Source organism: Littorina saxatilis, linkage group LG12 (genome assembly GCF_037325665.1).
Source record: "Littorina saxatilis isolate snail1 linkage group LG12, US_GU_Lsax_2.0, whole genome shotgun sequence".
Classification (NCBI taxonomy): domain Eukaryota; kingdom Metazoa; phylum Mollusca; class Gastropoda; order Littorinimorpha; family Littorinidae; genus Littorina; species Littorina saxatilis.
In genome coordinates, this window is record NC_090256.1 from 7233760 (window position 1) to 7254706 (window position 20947).

Here is a 20947-nt window from a genome sequence, read left to right on the forward strand (position 1 = left end):
TAACGTTGGGGAAAGCGGGGAAAGAAAGTGCGGGGGGGGGGGGGGATTAGACATTCGATGGAGTGACAGAGTGTGTGTATACATGTATGTGTGTGTGTGTGTGTGTGTGGAACTTATACTGGGCTGGATATTGAAGACAATAACTTATACTGGGCTGGATATTGAAGACAGGAACTTATACTGGGCTGGATATTGAAGACAATAACTTATACTGGGCTGGATATTGAAGACAATAACTTATACTGGGCTGGATATTGAAGACAATAACTTATACTGGGCTGGATATTGAAGACAATAACTTATACTGGGCTGGATATTGAAGACAATAACTTATACTGGGCTGGATTTTGAAGACAGGAACTTATACTGGGCTGGATATTGAAGACAGGAACTTATACTGGGCTGGATATTGAAGACAGGAACTTATACTGGGCTGGATATTGAAGACAGGAACTTATACTGGGCTGGATATTGAAGACAGGAACTTATACTGGGCTGGATATTGAAGACAGGAACTTATACTGGGCTGGATATTGAAGACAGGAACTTATACTGGGCTGGATATTGAAGACAGGAACTTATACTGGGCTGGATATTGAAGACAGGAACTTATACTGGGCTGGATTTTGAAGACAGGAACTTATACTGGGCTGGATTTTGAAAACAAGAACATGTTCTGCCAGACCTGTATGGACGCAATGTGTACAGTGTGAATCTAAACGATATAATACATCACGTTTTTATTAAGGTCTCACAGCACGTACATGAGTCCTTCTTGGTTTGGGACTCTCTAAAATTCCGTCGAAGGAACCCCTGAAAACTAAATATCTGGGTGGAGCGTACGTGTGGGACACTGCCTACATGGAGAATGAGCAGTCTGCATAAATTACCCACACGCAGCAATTACAATAACTTATACTGGGCTGGATATTGAAGACAATAACTTATACTGGGCTGGATATTGAAGACAGGAACTTATACTGGGCTGGATTTTGAAGACAGGAACTTATACTGGGCTGGATATTGAAGACAATAACTTATACTGGGCTGGATATTGAAGACAGGAACTTATACTGGGCTGGATATTGAAGACAGGAACTTATACTGGGCTGGATATGGAAGACAGGAACTTATACTGGGCTGGATATTGAAGACAGGAACTTATACTGGGCTGGAGTTTGAAGACAGGAACTTATACTGGGCTGGAGTTTGAAGACAGGAACTTATACTGGGCTGGATTTTGAAGACAGGAACTTATATTGGGCTGGATATTGAAGACAGGAACTTATACTGGGCTGGAGTTTGAAGACAGGAACTTATACTGGGCTGGAGTTTGAAGACAGGAACTTATACTGGGCTGGATATTGAAGACAGGAACTTATACTGGGCTGGATATTGAAGACAGGAACTTATACTGGGCTGGATATTGAAGACAGGAACTTATACTGGGCTGGATATTGAAGACAGGAACTTATACTGGGCTGGATATTGAAGACAATAACTTATACTGGGCTGGATATTGAAGACAATAACTTATACTGGGCTGGATATTGAAGACAGGAACTTATACTGGGCTGGATATTGAAGACAATAACTTATACTGGGCTGGATATTGAAGACAGGAACTTATACTGGGCTGGATATTGAAGACAATAACTTATACTGGGCTGGATATTGAAGACAATAACTTATACTGGGCTGGATATTGAAGACAGGAACTTATACTGGTGTGGATATTGAAGACAAGAACTTATACTGGGCTGGATATTGAAGACAGGAACTTATACTGGGCTGGATATTGAAGACAGGAACTTATACTGGGCTGGATGTTGAAGACAGGAACTTATACTGGGCTGGATGTTGAAGACAGGAACTTATACTGGGCTGGATATTGAAGACAGGAACTTATACTGGGCTGGATATTGAAGACAATAACTTATACTGGGCTGGATATTGAAGACAATAACTTATACTGGGCTGGATATTGAAGACAGGAACTTATACTGGGCTGGATATTGAAGACAGGAACTTATACTGGGCTGGATATTGAAGACAGGAACTTATACTGGGCTGGATATTGAAGACAGGAACTTATACTGGGCTGGATATTGAAGACAGGAACTTATACTGGGCTGGATATTGAAGACAGGAACTTATACTGGGCTGGATTTTGAAGACAGGAACTTATACTGGGCTGGATTTTGAAAACAAGAACATGTTCTGCCAGACCTGTATGGACGCAATGTGTACAGTGTGAATCTAAACGATATAATACATCACGTTTTTATTAAGGTCTCACAGCACGTACATGAGTCCTTCTTGGTTTGGGACTCTCTAAAATTCCGTCGAAGGAACCCCTGAAAACTAAATCTCTGGGTGGAGCGTACGTGTGGGACACTGCCTACATGGAGAATGAGCAGTCTGCATAAATTACCCACACGCAGCAATTACAATATAAACATGTGAACATTCAAACAAAGCTTTTATGTTAGGATTCTTTCCGTTGTGTGTTTAAACCCGCAACAGAAGAATGTAGCTCATGGGGCAATTTGAGACGGTTTTTGTTAAATGTTTGAAAAACAAGTATTCATATCTATATCTAGCGTCGTTCTGGTTTGCTCTCACATGTCCGCTTTAAGGGTGTGTCAAAGACTAGATCAAGCTTGACATGAAAAAAACGTATCATTCATTTCCCCCAGTCCTTCAGTACACACCCTATCCGCCTCCCTTGACACCCCGCCCCAACCCCCCTTCTCTCCACCCCCCCCCCCAACCCGCCCCCCCCCCATCTTATGTCAACGTTGAAATACTTAAACTTCATGTATTGTCATCGATCATTACCCTTGCTAGCGTTTTCTCTTTTACCCCCCCCCCCCTTTCATATCACCCACGTGTGTTTAGTCGCAAAAACGCACATACATTAGTGTAATAAACGTTCAATTAAGAAAATAGGATTAAAAACGAAAGCGGGGTGGGACAGGGAGAATGATTGGTGGGGGTCGGGAGGGATGTGTGTGTGTGTGTGGGGGGTGGGGGGGTTCGAATGGGAAGGGGGGGGGCTTAGGGGTCGGCATTAGGATCCTACTTTCTAAATTAATGGAAAAGGCAATCATCGTAAGACATATGTGAGTGGGATATCCACTTATATTCCCTCTCAGCCAACAAAACCAATGTTTATGTCCTTGCAACCATAGCCACGTCTGTCCACAGTTTTAACTATAAAAGGAGAAGGACTGTGGCCTGTCCGCATGAGAGTATTAATTTATAACCTTGTCGCCATCACAGATTTCAACATAATTGGTCGTAAATTTCCTTTCTCAACAAAGAGAGTAGATTTCACTTCAACAAGGAAGATGCAAACCACGTCTCTTCTGTTCGTCGGCCTTCTGGTTCTGAGTGAGTTATTTTTCATTGTTTATTATTTGTTTGCGATGTTTTAGCCAGTACTTGTGGTGTATGACCGATAATGTGTTGTTGTCGATGTTGTTGTCGCTGTCGTTTTTGTTGTTGTTGTTGTTGTTGTTGTTCACATGGATATTTTCATCTCCTGGACCAACATACTGCTCAAGTTGTTCACTGTGTGTGCGTGTTTAAACCATAAAATATGACTCCTCTTGGTAACAGTTAGGCTTTCTATAAATAATTGAACAATGACGTTAGAAATGTAGTCAAAGTGGAAAAAAGGTGCTTTACTATATATATATATTTTTTGTTTGTGTGTGCGTATGATTTCTACCTGGGGCATAATGTCTGTTATTGTGTGGTGCGATATTTCAACACGCTTATTCTAATAGTTCTTGGCAGAAATGTTTCCTGAAGACTGCACGATTCACCCAATTGGTCGACAACGTGTCCTTTCCCGACTATATACATGTACCATGCAAATGAAACTCTCTATTTAGCTTTTATTTTCATCTTGAAAAAACACACCCCAAAAAACAATGGAAACAAACAAATGTCAAATTGGGTGCAACATTTGCTTATGCATGCTAGTCAAATGTATCAGGGATTAGGTTATTTCCGATCTGCCGTGTTTTCGACGCAATAGCAAGATCTAGTTCAGCACTTTTTAGGACGTGTACGGGAACGTGTACGGGTAACGTCATCAAATCTAGTTTTTACGTCACGCGTTTGCCAAGATCTGCAGTCTTGGTGGGAGCAAAACAACGTATGCATTTAGAACATTGGAGAAAAAAGTGAGGGACGGGTGACGCAATATCTACACGTTCTATTGCAGGTCTTTGCTACACGTTCGATCTTCTAGAACACTGTATTAACCACCAATGAACTTGCAGCACGGCCATGAACAAATTCAGTCGACTTCGGACTTAATAGGCGACTTGCCCTATCGGCCTGCGCCGCCAAATCGTGCGATTAATCTGCGTTAACTTGCGTGGCCTTGCGAGATCTGCCGCAAAATGCGGACATGTCCGAATAGCTCTGTGAGAGGTTGCGTTTCAATGCGGACACTTCGCCTTGACAATTGTGAATGTTCAATGTGAACAGTGTGCTGCAGCAATAATAGCCGCGAGAATAATCCTAAAGTTCACCCACGCATGGCCCGTGCACAAAGGAAAGGCGATCGAGTTTTTTTAAAATAATGTTTAACACAAGAACACCAGCGCTTGTGAGAGCCAAACGTTTGCCCGCAGGGAAGTGAACCTTAATTATCTTTCGCACCGGAGAGCTACTCAAGCGGGGTATTGTGCAAGTTGGCTATTATGGAGCGCTTTCAGCAACTTTAACACTGTCCGGTGTATTCTTTTTCTTACAGTGTCCTACACATCAGAGACTACGGCCAGCTCGTCTACTGCGTCTTCAAGTTCGGCTACAGGTAGCACAGATGCGGGCAGTGGCAGCGGCATGTCAACCACAGCAGATCCCAAAAACGGTAAAACAAAAACACAATGTTACAAACCACATAACTTGGGCACGACTTTCGCATTTGATTGAACATATTACACAGAGAGAGAGATAATTGAATTGAATTGAATTGAACTTTATTTAACAAGGATTAAGATTTAAGGCTACGCCTTTTCTTACAATCTGTTCTTGGGACACATAGACACACAATGTTAAAAAAATTAAAAAAAAAATATATATATATATATATAACAACAAAAGGAGGTCGTAAAACCTTAACTCTTGATGATAAAGATGACGATGATGATGATGATGATGATGATGATGATGATGATGATGATGATGATGATGATGATGATGATGATGATGATGATGATGATGATGATGTTGAAGAAGATGAGGCATGAAGAGCATACATATGTGGTTATTCATAAAATCAAATGCATACTATGCAAGTAATTATAAGTACAAGCTGGTAGCAATCGAACATGTAGCAATAGTATGCGCTTAGAGCCAAATATTTTTGTTTTTTGTAAGGGATAGGCGCAATATAAATACACTTTATTATTATTTTATTAATAGTACAACAAAAATATGTTCAGAATATACAATGCACAGCCTATCTTTGACGTAATACTAAGTGTGGTAAATCAAAATGCGTTAAACTACTCAGACATTAAGTGTCTTTTGACACATTTTTTTTTAACTTTTTGATGACTTTAAGTGCTTAAAGGATGATGGAAGTGAATTCCAAACTGATGTACCCGAAAAAGCAAGACTGGTCTTATAAAGGTCAATTCGTGGAATTGGTGGGATCAAGTTGACCGACCCATATCTGTCGGTAGCTTTATTAAATAATGATGTAATGTAAATCGGCACTTTACCGTAATACAATGTATGCATGAAAATGGCTTTGTTTAACTTGAGATGCTTTTCCAGTGGAAGAAAGTTAAGCATTTTTAATTTCATATCTGTTGGGGCATTATCCTTTACGATGAGTTTAGCCGAGCGACGATAGAGAGAGTCTAACTTTTTCAAGTGGACATCACTGCTGCCATCCCAGAGCGTCGAAACATAATTGATGTGAGGCATTACATGAGCATGGTGGAACATTTCCAGAGTCCTTCTGTCCGTAAATTGCTTTAACTTGGATAGGAGGAAAACGTTCTTGGCTACTTTCTTGCAAATATGCTGTAATTGTGCCTGTCACTTGAATTCACAATCAATAATTACCCCTAAAACGCGATGCTGTTGAACTTGTTCAATTGATTGCGTACCAATAGTAAGATTTAGTTTGAGTGGAGAAATCTGGTGTTTTTGTCTGGTTGCAATTACCATACTTTTAGTTTGTATTGGATGGACAAGCATAGCATTGGCACTACACCAGTTATTTACATCGTTTAAAGCTGTTTGAAGGGAGGACTCTATTACTGGAACAGACTTACCACTTGAATGAAGAGAAGAATCGTCAGCAAAAAAATCACTTCTTACATTACTATCAGAAGTGTGCAGTGGCAGATCATTGATATACAGACAGAACAAGATCGTCCCAAGCACTGACCCTTGAGGCACCCCGCATTTCACAGTCTTCTCAGTAGATATTTTACAGTTTAGGGCAGTATATTGATCTGTCCTGTAAATAGGAAGCAAACAAGTTACACACTGAACTGTTTCTGATATACAACTGTAATTTCTTCAATAAAATTGAATGATCAACAAGATCAAACGCTTTTTAAAGTCAAGAAACACAGCACCACTGATTTTAGATCGGTTTGTTGCAGACAACCAGGTGTCGCATAGCGTGGTAAGGGCGCTGTGACAAGAGTGATTTGTTCGGAAACCAGATTGAAATTGATGGAAAAGGTTTTTGTTTTCTATGTACGCGAGCAAATGTTTGTGAATATGTTTTTACAATGGTTTGGATAAAATGGGTAATAAGGAAATGGGTCTAAAATTATTTGGGTCAGATAAATTTCCACCTGTATCCACAATATATGGTAGAGCTAATTTGACCAAGTAAGCAGGAATCTTGTCAGGACCCATGGATTTTTTTATTTTCAAGGCCTTCTAGCGCCTTACCTACCTCATGCACTGCCATGTCTGGAATAGTAAAAAAAAATCGTCTGGTTTACATTTGTCATTACAAAAATCATGTAATTTTGAGAGAGAGACTTCAAAATCAGAATTAGGACTGTCGCATTTTGCAGATTCATTTAGCCTATTGGCAAGGGACAAAAAATGGTTATTAAAATCTTCAGAGGAGATGGTTGGGGCAGACCGATTTGAGTTCTGTTTAGATTTACCTAATATCTTTCTTGTCCTCGATTAATTTATTAAAATAATTTGCTTTTGCTTGACGTGTTAATTCTTTCACTTTATTCCTTTGTTTCTTAAAGTCAGACTTCATGTTGTTTGCTTTGTAAAAATTACGCAGGGACATGGCTTCAATAATCTGTTCCGTCAACCATGGGGGAAGAGATGGATATTTCACTCTGTGGTGACGTAGTGGGGCATGCTTATCCACTATAGGATAAAGTATATCTAAAAGGGCGCCTAATGCCTCGTCAGCAACAACATGATTAAACACAGAGGAAAATGGTGCTGAACTGAGATCAAGGAAGAACTTGGTTTCATCAAACTTTTTAAAGCTTCTGTATTCAATAGTTGTATGGCCCTTGTGCACCGGCTTAGGCAACTTGAACGACCAAGAACAAAATACTGAACAATGGTCACTGATGCTTGAAGGTACAGTTTTCACGTTTGACACCATGGAGGTATTATTAGTGTAAATGTGGTCAATCAACGTTGATGTTGTATCAGTCAATCTGGTTGAGGTGTTCACAAGTTGATGGAATCCAAAGAGAGACGTTACTGAGCGCCAGGCTGTCTGGGTTTTATGCAAGTCGATGTTTAAATCACCAAGTAACAATACATTACGATTATTACATTTAATGTTATCCATCAAATCAATAAAATCGTCAGACCAAGCTGAATGGGATGCGGGATTTCTATATACAAAGCCGAGGAGAAAAGAATTCGAATTATTATACGAAATTTCGAGTCAAAGCCATTCAATACTGTTCACTTCCAAATCAGCCCTGCGCTTAACAAACTTTGCTATGGAATCATGGACATAAACATCAAGACCAGTATGTTGAACTTCCATACTATCACGTCGGATTACAGAATAATGAGGAATCCACAACATATCATCACAGATGCGTGAGTCTAGCCTAGTCTCTGAAATCCCAAACAAATGGGTTATGGGAGAATGTTGATTTAACAACACGCAGAGATCAGGAATTTTGTTCAAAAGATGATAAATGTTCAAGTGACCGATATTCAGTCCAGCGGCTGAAGCAAATGACGACATGCTTATAAATGTTAAGACACACGCAGAAGCAGACACAATATACGCACACACTGGACGTTATAGAGGGAATGTTCCAGCTTTGCCAGTAAAGGCAAAAGTCCTTGTCGTCCACTAATTACACAATAGAGTTCTAAACAATGTGCTACGAAGTGTCACTGGCACGTCAGACGATATGGAGAAGTGTTACAACCGAAGGGAAAGAAACACACTCTTTCCTCAGTGTCCACGTCACGGCACACAGACAGACAGTCCGAATACAACGCAAGGCACAACTAAAAACACAGGGATAGTCACTGCACAAGGTGCAGAATCCCTTCGAACTTGATCGTAAGAGTATAAGCGCAACACAAGCTCTATAGGTTGCATAACACTGCTAAGACAATTAAACCAAAAGATGTTCATCCAAGGTGACCCGGCGATCGCGCTCATGCACGCACACATACACACACACACACACACACACACACACACACACACACACACACACACACACACACACACACACACTTAAACTCGCGCACGCACTCACACACACACACACACATACACACACACACACACACACACATACACACACACACACACACACACACACACACACACACTAGTTGATGCAATTGATGCTGTTTGTGTCTATGCAGGGAGCAGATACAACGCTCAACACTGTTCAGAAACTAAATTATTACGTCCAGACCGAAGGTCGACTATCTTATAAAGCCTACAGTTATGAGCTTTTAACACATCAGCTGAGTTGAAATTAATTTCAGCAGCTGAACTGCATTTGCACTGAGCTGTGTGACGATAGGTGCGGCGGTTGGACACGGTCAGCTGACTGGTTGTAGACAGGTGGAGGTCCGGGGGGAGGGACCGCAAACTGCTAATGAATTTGCGGACAGGGGCGACGGGGCGGACCAAATGAGAGAGAGAAAGAGAGAGAGAGAGAGAGAGAGAGAGAGAGAGAGAGAGAGAGAGAGAGAGAGAGAGAGAGAGAGAGAACGAAAGTGAAAATGAGAGAGAGGAAGAAAGAAAGAGATTGAGGCAGACAGATAGACAGACAGGCATGCAGACATACAGACAGAAAACAGACAGACAGACAGAGAATGAAAAATACATTTTTTTCTCCAACAGACTTGCGGTAAAAATATATCTGCCTTGAAATATAATGTCACTAATCATGTTCTTTCTTTATTTGGTGTTTAACGTCGTTTTCAACCACGAAGGTTATTTCGCGACGGCACTAATCATGTACTAGTCCACAACGCTCTATGTATATGTTGCTCTTTATACGTTTATTTATTCATGTATTTCTTTTGTTCTAGGAGGCAACGCCCTTGGATTGACCTCCGTAGTGATGACCTTGATTCCATTAACCCTCAGCCTCGCTCTCAAACACTTCCACTGAATATGCGCGGGATTGCTTGGATTATGGGACTTGAACTTCGATATTTTCTCTCCTCCATTTCTGAAGGACTTGGTGATTGATCAAAGAAATTACTTTTGATTGATATATCTCTTTCTGTAATTGCTGGCTCTTGACCAGCTGCTCAACGGCTAAGCTTTAATTTAAAGGTGCATTACTACTCGTTTAACATATTTAGAACACTATCTTAGATCTGGGCAGGCTTTATTCATACGGGATATAGAGATTACACAACGTCATCGAGTGAGGGACCAACAAATATTGAAACTCGAGGATGATTTTTTTGTGGTATCAACCGAGACAATGATAAATTGATTGTATACAATGATCAATCTCTATACCTTCCTGTCACTGGAAGCAGCAACACTTGAAAGCATAAGTTCCCTTGACAAACGTCATTTATGATTGGCGTCATCTATGAATGACGTCACTGTCTAGACAAGACAAGTGCCGGTATCGGCAAACCTTGTCGCGGCAAAGGGCTATGACCCGTGCCTTGATACCATTGAGATCATAGGAGATGCACAGCAGTGCCGATACCAGGTTTCTTTAGCTTCACTTTAAAATGATATCAGAACGATAGTTATTCACTTGAAAGTGAACACAGGAGAGTTGTATACACGACAATCCCTCCCTTTAGACACATTTAAACCAACGTGCTAAAAGCGTATTTTGCAGAAGTGAGCCTTTCTTTAAATTACATTTTCAAATTGTCACAAGTAGCTCTTTAAGACATCGCACCATCTTAAGTTTTCACTTTGTGCATGAAGAATCCAAACTAGTAATGTTAAGGTTTTATTGTTGTAGCATGGCCTTATCCATAGAAAAAAAAAGCTTGGTCAGATCTAAGATGTTTAGCCGAATGTTGCCACGGGAAGTGATGTGCCTTTGCTGTGCTGTCGAATATAGCGGTATGTGTGTTTAATTGTGTGTGGTGTCGAATGTGTACAGACTGGATCGTGAAGATTGTATTCGGTAGAGTTAGGTGTCACTACTTTGTATGTTTAATATGTTGCGTCTTGATCGTGTTTTCTTGAGTGTTGTTTTCATACTTGTGCTTTGTGTCGTCAACATCTGTTTAAAGTAGTGTTTTGTATATGGTGTTTCCATCTGTCTATCAGTCTTAGTCTATGTTCCTGGCCCTGGATATGTCTGTCTTTGTATCTGTATGTCTGTCTTTGTGTGTAGGCATGTATGTCTCTTAACTCACTATCTCTCTCTTTCTCTATCAATTTCTCCCTCCCTCCCCCTCCACCCTATCCCCCCTCCCCTTTCAACCCCCCTCTCACTTTTTCTCTCTGCCCCCCCCCCCCTCCAGACCCTCCCCCCATCCCCTCTCTCCCCCTCTCCGTGACACACTGACCAATGAACCGAGTGAAGGTCACTCGCGGACCGACTACTGACTACTTCACCACGACACGACATGTTCATTTTGCTGCCGGACACTGAAGCGTTGAGTTGGACACATTACTGACCGCTCCGTCACCAGTAGAAATTGTAAGACAAATTAGACACTACACACGTTTTTGTTTGATTTTGGACATATCGTTAATTTGGATTTTTCTGTATTCACTTCTGTTATTGTTCATTTAAACGTCAAAATTAAGACCGATGAAGCTACTGTGATTCTTATTCTCGTGCTTGTGTTTCTTCTTGAGAACCAAAATATTACTCTGACACACCAGTATTACTGTTTGTGTGATTATGTTTCACAAATAAAATCGAACTTGCAAGAAACTGTAAATACAATGCATTTGTTTTTGAATGCATGGTCATATGTTTTCGTATGCGTGTGTCTGTGTATGTGTGCGCGCCTGCGGTCGTATATGTGTGTGTGTGTGTGTGTGTGTGTGTGTGTGCTTGCGTGTGTGTGTGTGTGTGTGTGTGTGTGTGTGTGTGTGTGTTTCTGTGTGTGCGTGTGTGTGTGTGTGTGTGTGTATGTGTGTATGTATGTGTGTGTGTGTCACTGTGTCCGTGTGTGTCTGTGTTTGCCAGCCTACGTAGCGGTCTCTCTGTGTGTTTGAAGCCTCTGTCTCTGCGCATGCTCCGTAGTTCACGTGATATCAGTTACTACCTGCAACAAATGTGTTTATACCAAAACCAGCAAACAACACTTGCATGAAACGATGAGCACTTCATATCGAATTGCGCAAACCTAAGATGCATACATCACGGGGGATAACCGGCTATACAGTGGTAAGCTGGTGTACGGTGAGTAACACTCGATTCGGCCTGCATTTTCCCGTTTTACCACAAAGTTGTTGATTTCTGTCTGGATTAAAGGTGACCTACTGCATCTGCGATGACTAACTTTGTTTCGAAATGCATAATATGTTGAAGAAGGATTTGCGTTTTCCCGTATTTAAATGTTAAAACGAGAAATCGTGGTGACAAAGCACCGGAAATAGCTCCTCGGTGAGTTTCAAATGTAGAAATGCGCTTGTTTTTACAAAACCAGCTCGTATTCAGCTTCGGTACGGGAGTCTTAGTGACAAAGGAATCATACTTGATGCAAAGGAGTGCTATTGTCGGGTTGGAATCATTCGTTAGAGCGTGTAGGCGAGAGGCGGTCAAATATGCGAGATGATCGTACACCGGGTTGAAGACCATCGCGAATGGGGCCGCAGACGCATAATCCGGTTTGATGCATAATTTTCTGTTAAACTAGACTTTTAGAACATTCTCAGTCTCAGTCTGTCTCACTCTGTGTCTCTCTCGCTCTCTCTCTCTCTCTCTCTCTCTCTCTCTCTCTCTCTCTCTCTCTCTCTCTCTCTCTCTCTCTCTCTCTCTCTCTCTCTCTCTCTCTCTCTCAGCAGTCTCTCTCTGTACGTCACTGAATAGTCGTCGGTTGCTAAAATGCCCCCCCCCCCCTACCCCCTCCTCCCCCCTCCCGACTAACCTTCAATACATGTATAATGTTGAATAGGAGTGGCTGTCATCTGTTAGCCAGTCAGCAATACTTTGAGGGGGAAAGGAGGCATATGGTTAGGAGGTAGTCGTCCTTAGCGGATTATGACTTTATTCAGTCAACGAAGTCATTCGGCGCTCAGTGTTTTCTGGGTAAAAAGAAGAATAAGTGTTTCCCAATAATGCAGCGGAAAAATATGTAAACATTTGCTTTAGAAAACCTTTGCTGCGGAAAAAAACTATGCTTCTGCGGATGATGACTTTATTCAGAAATGCTGCAGATAAACCGTTTTTATCTACATCATTTCGATTCTGTGGGTTTTTTCGCAGGAAAACTGAAAAAGTGATAATACGTACGCTAAGGAAAATTACATCCTAATGGTTTGCCTCGTTTCCCTCTGAAAGTAGTTTTTCCGCAACATAATGTTTACATGTTTTTCCGCGGATTTATTGGGAATACTTGTTTCTTCCGAATAACCTGTGACAGTTGTTTTTTTACCCAGAAAAACTAACGATCTTGTTAAGTAGCGTTTGTATCCGCCGCCGCCGCCGCGGTAAAACGGTGCTGTTGTTTTACTGCAGAAAAACTTCTTGCATTTTGCACTAGCTCATTATAATAACATTATTGGATCACGTGAGTTCCCCCTATGTTGAGAGATGGACTCGTCCAAAATTACCAGGAAAACACTAAGCGCCGAATGACTTCGTTGCCTGAAAAAAGTCATGATCCAGGACAACCACCTCCTAATCGAGTGCCTCCTTTCCCCCAAAGTATTGTGTATTGTTTTATGCTGGCTGGCTATAACGGATGACAGCCACACCAATTCAACATTATATTGATGGTAAAAGTGGGGGGGGGGGGGGGATTAGCAACCGACGACTATTCAGTGACGAAACAGTGAGAGACTGCTGAGAGAGAGACAGAGAGAGAGAGAGAGACAGAGAGAGAGAGAGAGACAGAGACAGAGACAGACAGACAGACAGACAGGCAGGCAGAGACAGAAAGAGGAAGTGAGAGACAGAGAGTGTTCGAATATCTAGTTTAACAGAAAATTATGCATCAAACCAGATTTTGCGTCCGAGGCCCCATTCGCGACGGTCTTCAACCCGGTGTACGATCATCTCGCATATTTGACCGCCTCTCGCCTGCACGCTCTAACGAATGATTCCAACCCGACAATAGCACTCCTTTGCATCAAGTATGATTCCTTTGTCACTAAGACTCCCGTACCGAAGCTGAATACGAGCTGGTTTTGTAAAAACAAGCGCATTTCTACATTTGAAACCCACCGAGCAGCCATTTCCGGTGCTTCGTCACCACGATTTCTCGTTTTAACATTTAAATACGGGAAAACGCAAATCCTTCTTCAACATATTATGCATTTCGAAACAAAGTTAGTCATCGCAGATGCAGTAGGTCACCTTTAATCCAGACAGAAATCAACAACTTTGTGGTAAAACGGGAAAAATGCAGGCCGAATCGAGTGTTACTCACCGTACACCAGCTTACCACTGTATAGCCGGTTATCCCCCGTGTACATTTCTAACGACGTAGATCTCCCGCGTTAGACAGGTTTAATCTCCCTGAAAAAAAAGTATCAATGCGTTCCATGCTTACGTTAAAGTGTTCTCCAAACATTAAATCCTTCTACTCACATTTCGGTTTGAGGATCGGTTTGATTTAACGCAAATTTATTATTCGTGTGCAATATAAAAGGAAGCAGGAAAATGCAATGATAGCATTTGAGCCCACATTAGCGTTCAACAACAACTGTAAAGATAAAATCATCGTGGGGTTTAGTTTGTGCGGCGAATTATCAATTGCAGAGCAGCTTGTCATCCACTAGTTGTTTTCCCAAAACACACTGAGCGGATTGCATTGCAAGGCGGCAGCCATGTCCAACATGAAGTTTTCTGTGGCTCTTGTTTTGCTTGTGATCCTTGGTAAGTTTCTTTGTTTGTTTGTTTGTGTATGTGTATGTGTTTGTTTCTTTGTTTGTTTGTTTCTTTCTTTCTTTCTTCGTGTCTTTCTTTCTTTCTTTCTTTTTTTCTTTCTTTCTTTCTTTCTTTCTTTCTTTCTTTTTTTCTTTCTTTCTTTCTTTCTTTTTTTCTTCCTTTCTTTCTTTCTTTCTTTCTTTCCTTGTTTCTTTCTTTCTTTCTTGTATTTATGTTTTCATCCCTTCTTTCTTTCATGTACGTCTACGTTTTTTTGTCTCTATGTTCATTTTCATGTTGCTAGTGTTGCTAGTGTTGCTAGTGTTGCTAGTGTTGCTAGTGTTGCTAGTGTTGCTAGTGTTGGTGGTGTTTTTCGTATTCCTTTTTAATCGGTATTTATTAAGTTATTTATGTATAACTGTTGGTTTGGGTTTTCTTTATCAAATGAGTTTTGGCAACGTTCTCTTCTTGTAACACAACATAACTTCAGTAATGCAACTAAATCTTTTAGTCCGGCTAAAAACTAGGCGACAAGTTTCATGAACAAGCTTGATTCTAACTGATACATTTGATTAAAAAACAAATTATGTACTCACCGATACAAGGACAGCACAATACAGTACGAATGTTTGCTTATGAAAGCTTCATCGGGAAACAGAAAAATGTTAAGAGTAAAGAGTATCGTCAAGACACAGTTTACAATGTACCATGTTTACACTTAGTCAATATTTAACTAATGTATTGCAATAGACTGGGTTGTTATTAATGATGATGCCCGTCTCACCTTCTGTCTGTTACAAAATGACGTTTGAACGTGAGAGAGGTCTTAGATTAATTGTCCAACATCATAGAACTTATTATTACCAGGATGTTATCAGGGTTTTATAAAAAAATAAAAAAAAGAGAAGAAGACCCAATGCTTAAAACGTCAATATAATCAGAGAAAAGAAATTGTCCTCAATGATGTGAGTCATACTTCAGATGACATTCACTATTTCCCAACTCCTTTTTTTTTTTTTTTTCAATCTAGGTTTTGTTTTTACCCACCAGATAAACACACACACACACACACACCCACACACACACAAATGCACACGCACACACACACGCACACACACACATGCACACACACACGCACACACACACACACACACGCGCGCGCACACACACAAATGCACACACACACACTCAAACACAAACACACACACACATAAACACACACACACACGCGCGCGCGCGCGCACAACAGCAACAACCAGCGTACACGAACCAAAACCAACACCCGAACTGTTGTATTATGCTGCATATGCGCAGCCCAACAAACACTGTCAGTAAATATGTCCCAACTTGTACATATTTCCGATCAATTATCAGTCATTTTATCTCGCGTTTTTACACTCGTGCCCATCACATATTACATTCCATCGGGTTTTCACCTTTGAGACTTTAATCCAAAGCTTTTGGAAATATGCGGCCTTGTTTTTGTGTTAAAGGGTCAGAGGAAGGTTGCATTTTGAAACGTTATTCTCGGCCGGTTCTTTTTACATTTCGTAATGATTTCATAATATGCCGGCAGACTTAAAGTCGCGGGGGATGTATGTGTGTGTATGGGTGGCAATGTGTGTGTGTGTGTGTGTGTGTGTGTGTGTGTTGGTTGGCAAAGAGGGAGGGAGAGAGATGGAGAGAGAGAGAGAGAGACATATAGAAAGAGAGAGAGTGAGAGAGAGAGAGAGTAAGAGAGAGAGAGAGAGAGAGAGAGAGAGAGAGAGAGAGAGAGAGAGAGAGAGAGAGAGAGAGAGAGAGAGAGAGAGAGAGATATTGATAGGGGCGGGGCGGGAGGGGGCGCGGAGGGTATCGCGTCACACACTATTCAAAAGGCATCCTTCGCGTGATCTATCAACTCATTTGTTCATGTGTGCCCAAAATAAAATCAATTCTATTGGGCACCCAGCAGATATACACACAGAAGAAGATACAAATACAGGTTTTGACCAATCACGAATATGTTCGCACCAAGATACTGGTGATGATCGTATTTAAGTAGGAAAAGTCAGCAGAAGAAAGGAAGACACGATAGCAAAATCTACGTCTCTGCTGGGATACAAGGCTCGTGATTTATAGTATTAACCAAGACAAGTCCAAAGTGTTCTGAAGTGAACAGAAGATGAACAGCTTCACTGTCCTGCTAAGTCTCGCTGCTGTTCTTCTTCTGGGTGAGTCATATATTACCCAATATTGACGGACTGTGTGATGATATCTTCTGCTATGGTCTGTTGAGACAGTGATATCAAAATCGAGACCGGAGGTCGAGATTTTGATATCACTGTCGAAACAGACCAATAGCAGAAGATATCGTCACACAGTCAGTCAATGTTAGATATATTGCAAATTCTCTGGACATTTTGTACTTACTGTAAAGAAATTACAAAAGTATTTGTCTCAGTTTTGGCTGTTCCATATCCCTCCCTCTGATTATTATTTCTTTTTGTTCACTCTTTTCTTGTACTTTTCAGTATTTCAAAATGTTTTTTCTTTCAAAAAGTCTTTAGTCACTTGCTCAACTAAATTCTGGAATCATTACATTTTCATATATATGTGTTTGTTTTTAAATTTAGGTGTTTTTGTTTTTGAAGTGGGGAAGCAATAAAGAGGTCGTCGATATCAAAACTGATATCGACGGAAATGTCGTCGATATCACTTTTGCACTGAGCTCAGTTTTGCCAAATTGACCAATGGAAATCCACGTAACATATGAAATAGCAATATTATAGAGATATTGTCTTCGGAGTGTAGTCTGCCACGAGACACCCACACCTTGTTTCAAGTACTGGAGTTCAAATATTCTTTTTGTCGGCATGTTGACTTGCCAAGCCGCAGTCCGAAAGAAAGAAACAAATAGAAATTAAGACAGACCGAAGTTGTATATGTATTTCTTTGTCGGCTTGTTCAGCCATACCCGACGCTGCAGTAAACCATCGAGAGCGTGACAAATCCCAAGTCTCCTGAGACTGGCGAACGCGTAGTATTACTAAACGACGTGAACGTCATCACAGATTTGGCATTCGCTGAGAGCATCTTACCCCTCGAATGTTAGGCCTAAAAAAAAAAAAATAGGTGTGGTTTCGGTAACCCGACCTACCCTATTTTTAGGGGCCGACCCTATAACTTTTTATTACATTTGTCAAAAAAAAAAAAAAAGAGTGCAGAAAACGCAATGAAAGCGAAAGCGCTCGAGTCGCACACTTATTTCCCTGTCAAGTAGGTTTGATTTGTACAGATTAGAAAAAAAAGTAAAAAAAAAAAAAAGGGACTGCCTACCTTCCTACCCTATTTTTTTGGCTATGTTACCTTAACCACACCTATTTTTTTCTTTACTTATATACTTGCAATCTAAAGCGTGGAGGTTTCCTGTACAAAGTTGAAATGTGTGGCTGATTCTGAGAAAAAAAACACCTATGTACACACAAAACGACCAGGCTCTTGCTTGTTGATATGTTTCTAAGTGGACGAATGATGTACTCCCATTATATATATAGAGCTTAAACAATGACGACAACTCGTTGATTACTGGAAAATAAACCACTCGTGGGTATTTGCAGCCGCTTGGTAATTCACGAGTGTGAGCGAGTGAATTTACCAAGCGGCTGCAAATACCCACGAGTGGTTTATTTTCCAGTAATCAACGAGTTGTCGTCATTGTTTAAGCTATTTATACAAAGAACAACACAGGTCGAACATGCAGTCATGCAGACGACATTTTGTAAGCAATTTCATTTCAGCCTAATCACTCAGAGTGTCAAATGCGCGTCGTTCAAATAGTCCCTATTCTTTTACTTTATTCTTAGTCTCCGACTCGTCGGCATTATACTTGTCTCGTCTAAATATCGGACACTATTGCTACGATTAAAACACAATAGCGTTTATATAGCTATTCTGACATTACATTCTGTGTTAAAATCATGTTTTTGTCAGCAACAAGGACCAGAATGGTCCATGTCGTTGACTGATTGCAGACGACGGTTCCCTTTCCGCATGAAGCCACGGAAATAACCGAACATTGAAAAACCCACGGACATGTATTACGGAGAAAAATCGGGATAACCGGATGTTTAGCATTACGTCAATATGCTAGGAATCATATGACGTCATGACGTATCATGCTTGCCTACGTAGATTGTATGTTCGAAAGTCTGACTTCTGTTGTGAATTCGCGTGGTGAAGACTGCGGTAAATCTGTAGATAATAAGAGAACAAGGATTGTCTCAGAAGAAACGACTAAATGTTTCAGACCGGTAACTTCATTTCAACATTGTACTATACAATGGACGTTCTATGTGACAGGAGAGTTTGCTGATTTTGTGTTAAACATTGGAGAGATCGTCTGCTAGAATCAGAGATAGGTCGCTTCAGATTGCAGCTTCTGGAAATTTGCAAGGTTTGTTGCCTGTTAAAGAACTGGATTTTACACGTATACGTAATGTATGTCATGTACAGTAAGCAACAACAAAAACACACACAAAGCAAATTGCATCGTCTGTCGACAAGTCACAGAAACAAACCTGGCGAGGCCCGGTATGCGTGTACTTTATACACGTCAACTCAACTCAACTCAACTCAAATTTTATTGGCTTCAATTTTCATGGAAGAATTTGTCTTGCGCTTGGGAGAAAGTGAGAGTATAACATATAAAAACAGCATTCATATCACAGCGATTGTTGTTACAGTTTTGAGTCAACGTTGTTTTCTTCCGCAACAGGGTCCAATCGTCTGGATTTCAATTGATGTCATGTTCTAAAAATAAATTCTTGTATTGATTATATTTTAGCCCTCTTTATTCTTACTTCGAATAATCCACGGGTGATTATGGTGTAATAAAAGTAGTTCGTTCTAATTTCTCACTTGTCTAAAAATAATCAACTAGATTTAATCCACCCCTCGGTTGCATTACAGGGGTTGTATAAATACAAGCATGGATGTATTTGTCGTGGTTTACATGCTGCTTTACACTAGCAGGGAGTTGTTCCAAAAGCAATATAGTCCGAGGGCTGTTAAACGGCTTAAGAATGTGAAGCTTCACTCATTTGCATGATTTGATTATCTCGACAATTGATGCTATTTTGGTTCACCCTTTTCGAATAGTAAGCTCGTAGCAGGGTCCTGTAAAGGTACAACAATTAAACATTGTAATAGTTTAAAAACTTTGTTGCCCCTAAATCCTTGACACTTTACACAATTCCTGTGTTTGATGGTCTCCAGAAGTGTTACCAAGTTGTAACAGATTTTTTTTTTGTAACGAGAGAAGTTGTTATTTTCCTTCCTTGTTTGTAAGCATGCTGTAAGGTGGTTTAAGAGTTTGGTTTAAACGAAGTGATTTTTCTTTCCAACAATTCCCATTTAGTAATGCAGGGGTGCAAAGTATTATACGTATTGACAAGAATAAACAAGTCGCGTAGGGCGAAATTACTACATTTAGTCAAGCTGTCGAACTCACGGAATGAGACTGAACGCATTGCATTTTTCACCAAGATCAAAAAGCATTGTCAGTCCCCCGCTCGTGGAAAAAGAAGTGAAAATGACAAGCCAGAATAGCGCGGTAGTGGTTGCGCTGAGCAGGATAGCACGCTTTTCCGTATCTCTATTCTTTTTAACTCTCTGACCTTGTTTACAACTCCAAACATAACATATCTGTATGTTTTTGGAATCAGGGACCGACAAGGAATAAGATGCCATTTGCTTTGTGTATGTGTTTGTTTGTTGCTTACTGTACATGACATACATTACGTGTAAAAATCCAGTTCTTTAACAGGCAACACACCTTGCAAAGTTCAAGAAGCTGCTATCTGAAGCGACCTATCTCTGATTCTAGCAGACGATCTTTCCAATGTTTAACACAAAATCAGCAAACTCTCCTGTCACATAGAACGTCCATTGTATAGTGCAATGTTGAAATGAAGTTACCGGTCTGAAACATTTAGTCGTTTCTTCTGAGACAATCCTTGTTCTCTTATCATCTACAGATTTACCGCAGTCTTCATCACGCGAATCCCCAACAGAAGTCAGACTTTCGAACATAGAATATACGCAAGCAAGCATGATACGTCATGACGTCATATGATTCCTAGCATATTGACGTAATGCTAAACATCCGGTTATCTCGAGTCTTCTCCGTAATACATGTCCGTGGGTTTTTCAATGTTCGGTGATTTCCGTGGATACATGCGCAAAGGGATATGCGCACTATAACCGTCCTCTGCAATCAACGACATGGACCCTTCTGGTAGTTGTTGCCAACAAAAATCATGATGATTTTAACACAGAATATTATGTCAGAATAGCAATATAAACGCTATTGTGTTTTTCAGCATAGCAATATGGTCCAATATTTAGACTCGAACAAGTATAAAGCAACTCGTCTTCGACTCGTCAGCATTTATACTCGTCTAAATATC

The 20947-nt window shown here is 40.6% G+C and overlaps 2 long non-coding RNA genes across 2 annotated transcripts in view; both read left to right on the forward strand.

Annotated features, from left to right (window-relative positions):
* Positions 1-3233: 3233 nt before the first annotated feature.
* Positions 3234-9850, forward strand: LOC138981158 (uncharacterized). Its single transcript, XR_011460576.1, has 3 exons — positions 3234-3396; positions 4775-4891; positions 9556-9850. It is a non-coding gene; the product is annotated as an uncharacterized lncRNA (long non-coding RNA).
* Positions 9851-14119: 4269 nt separating this feature from the next.
* The window catches only part of LOC138981159 (uncharacterized), an 11943-nt gene continuing 5115 nt past the window's right edge, over positions 14120-20947 (forward strand). Inside the window, exon 1 of the long non-coding RNA XR_011460577.1 lies at positions 14120-14507. This is a non-coding gene — a long non-coding RNA (uncharacterized lncRNA). The remainder of the gene's footprint in view (positions 14508-20947) is intronic.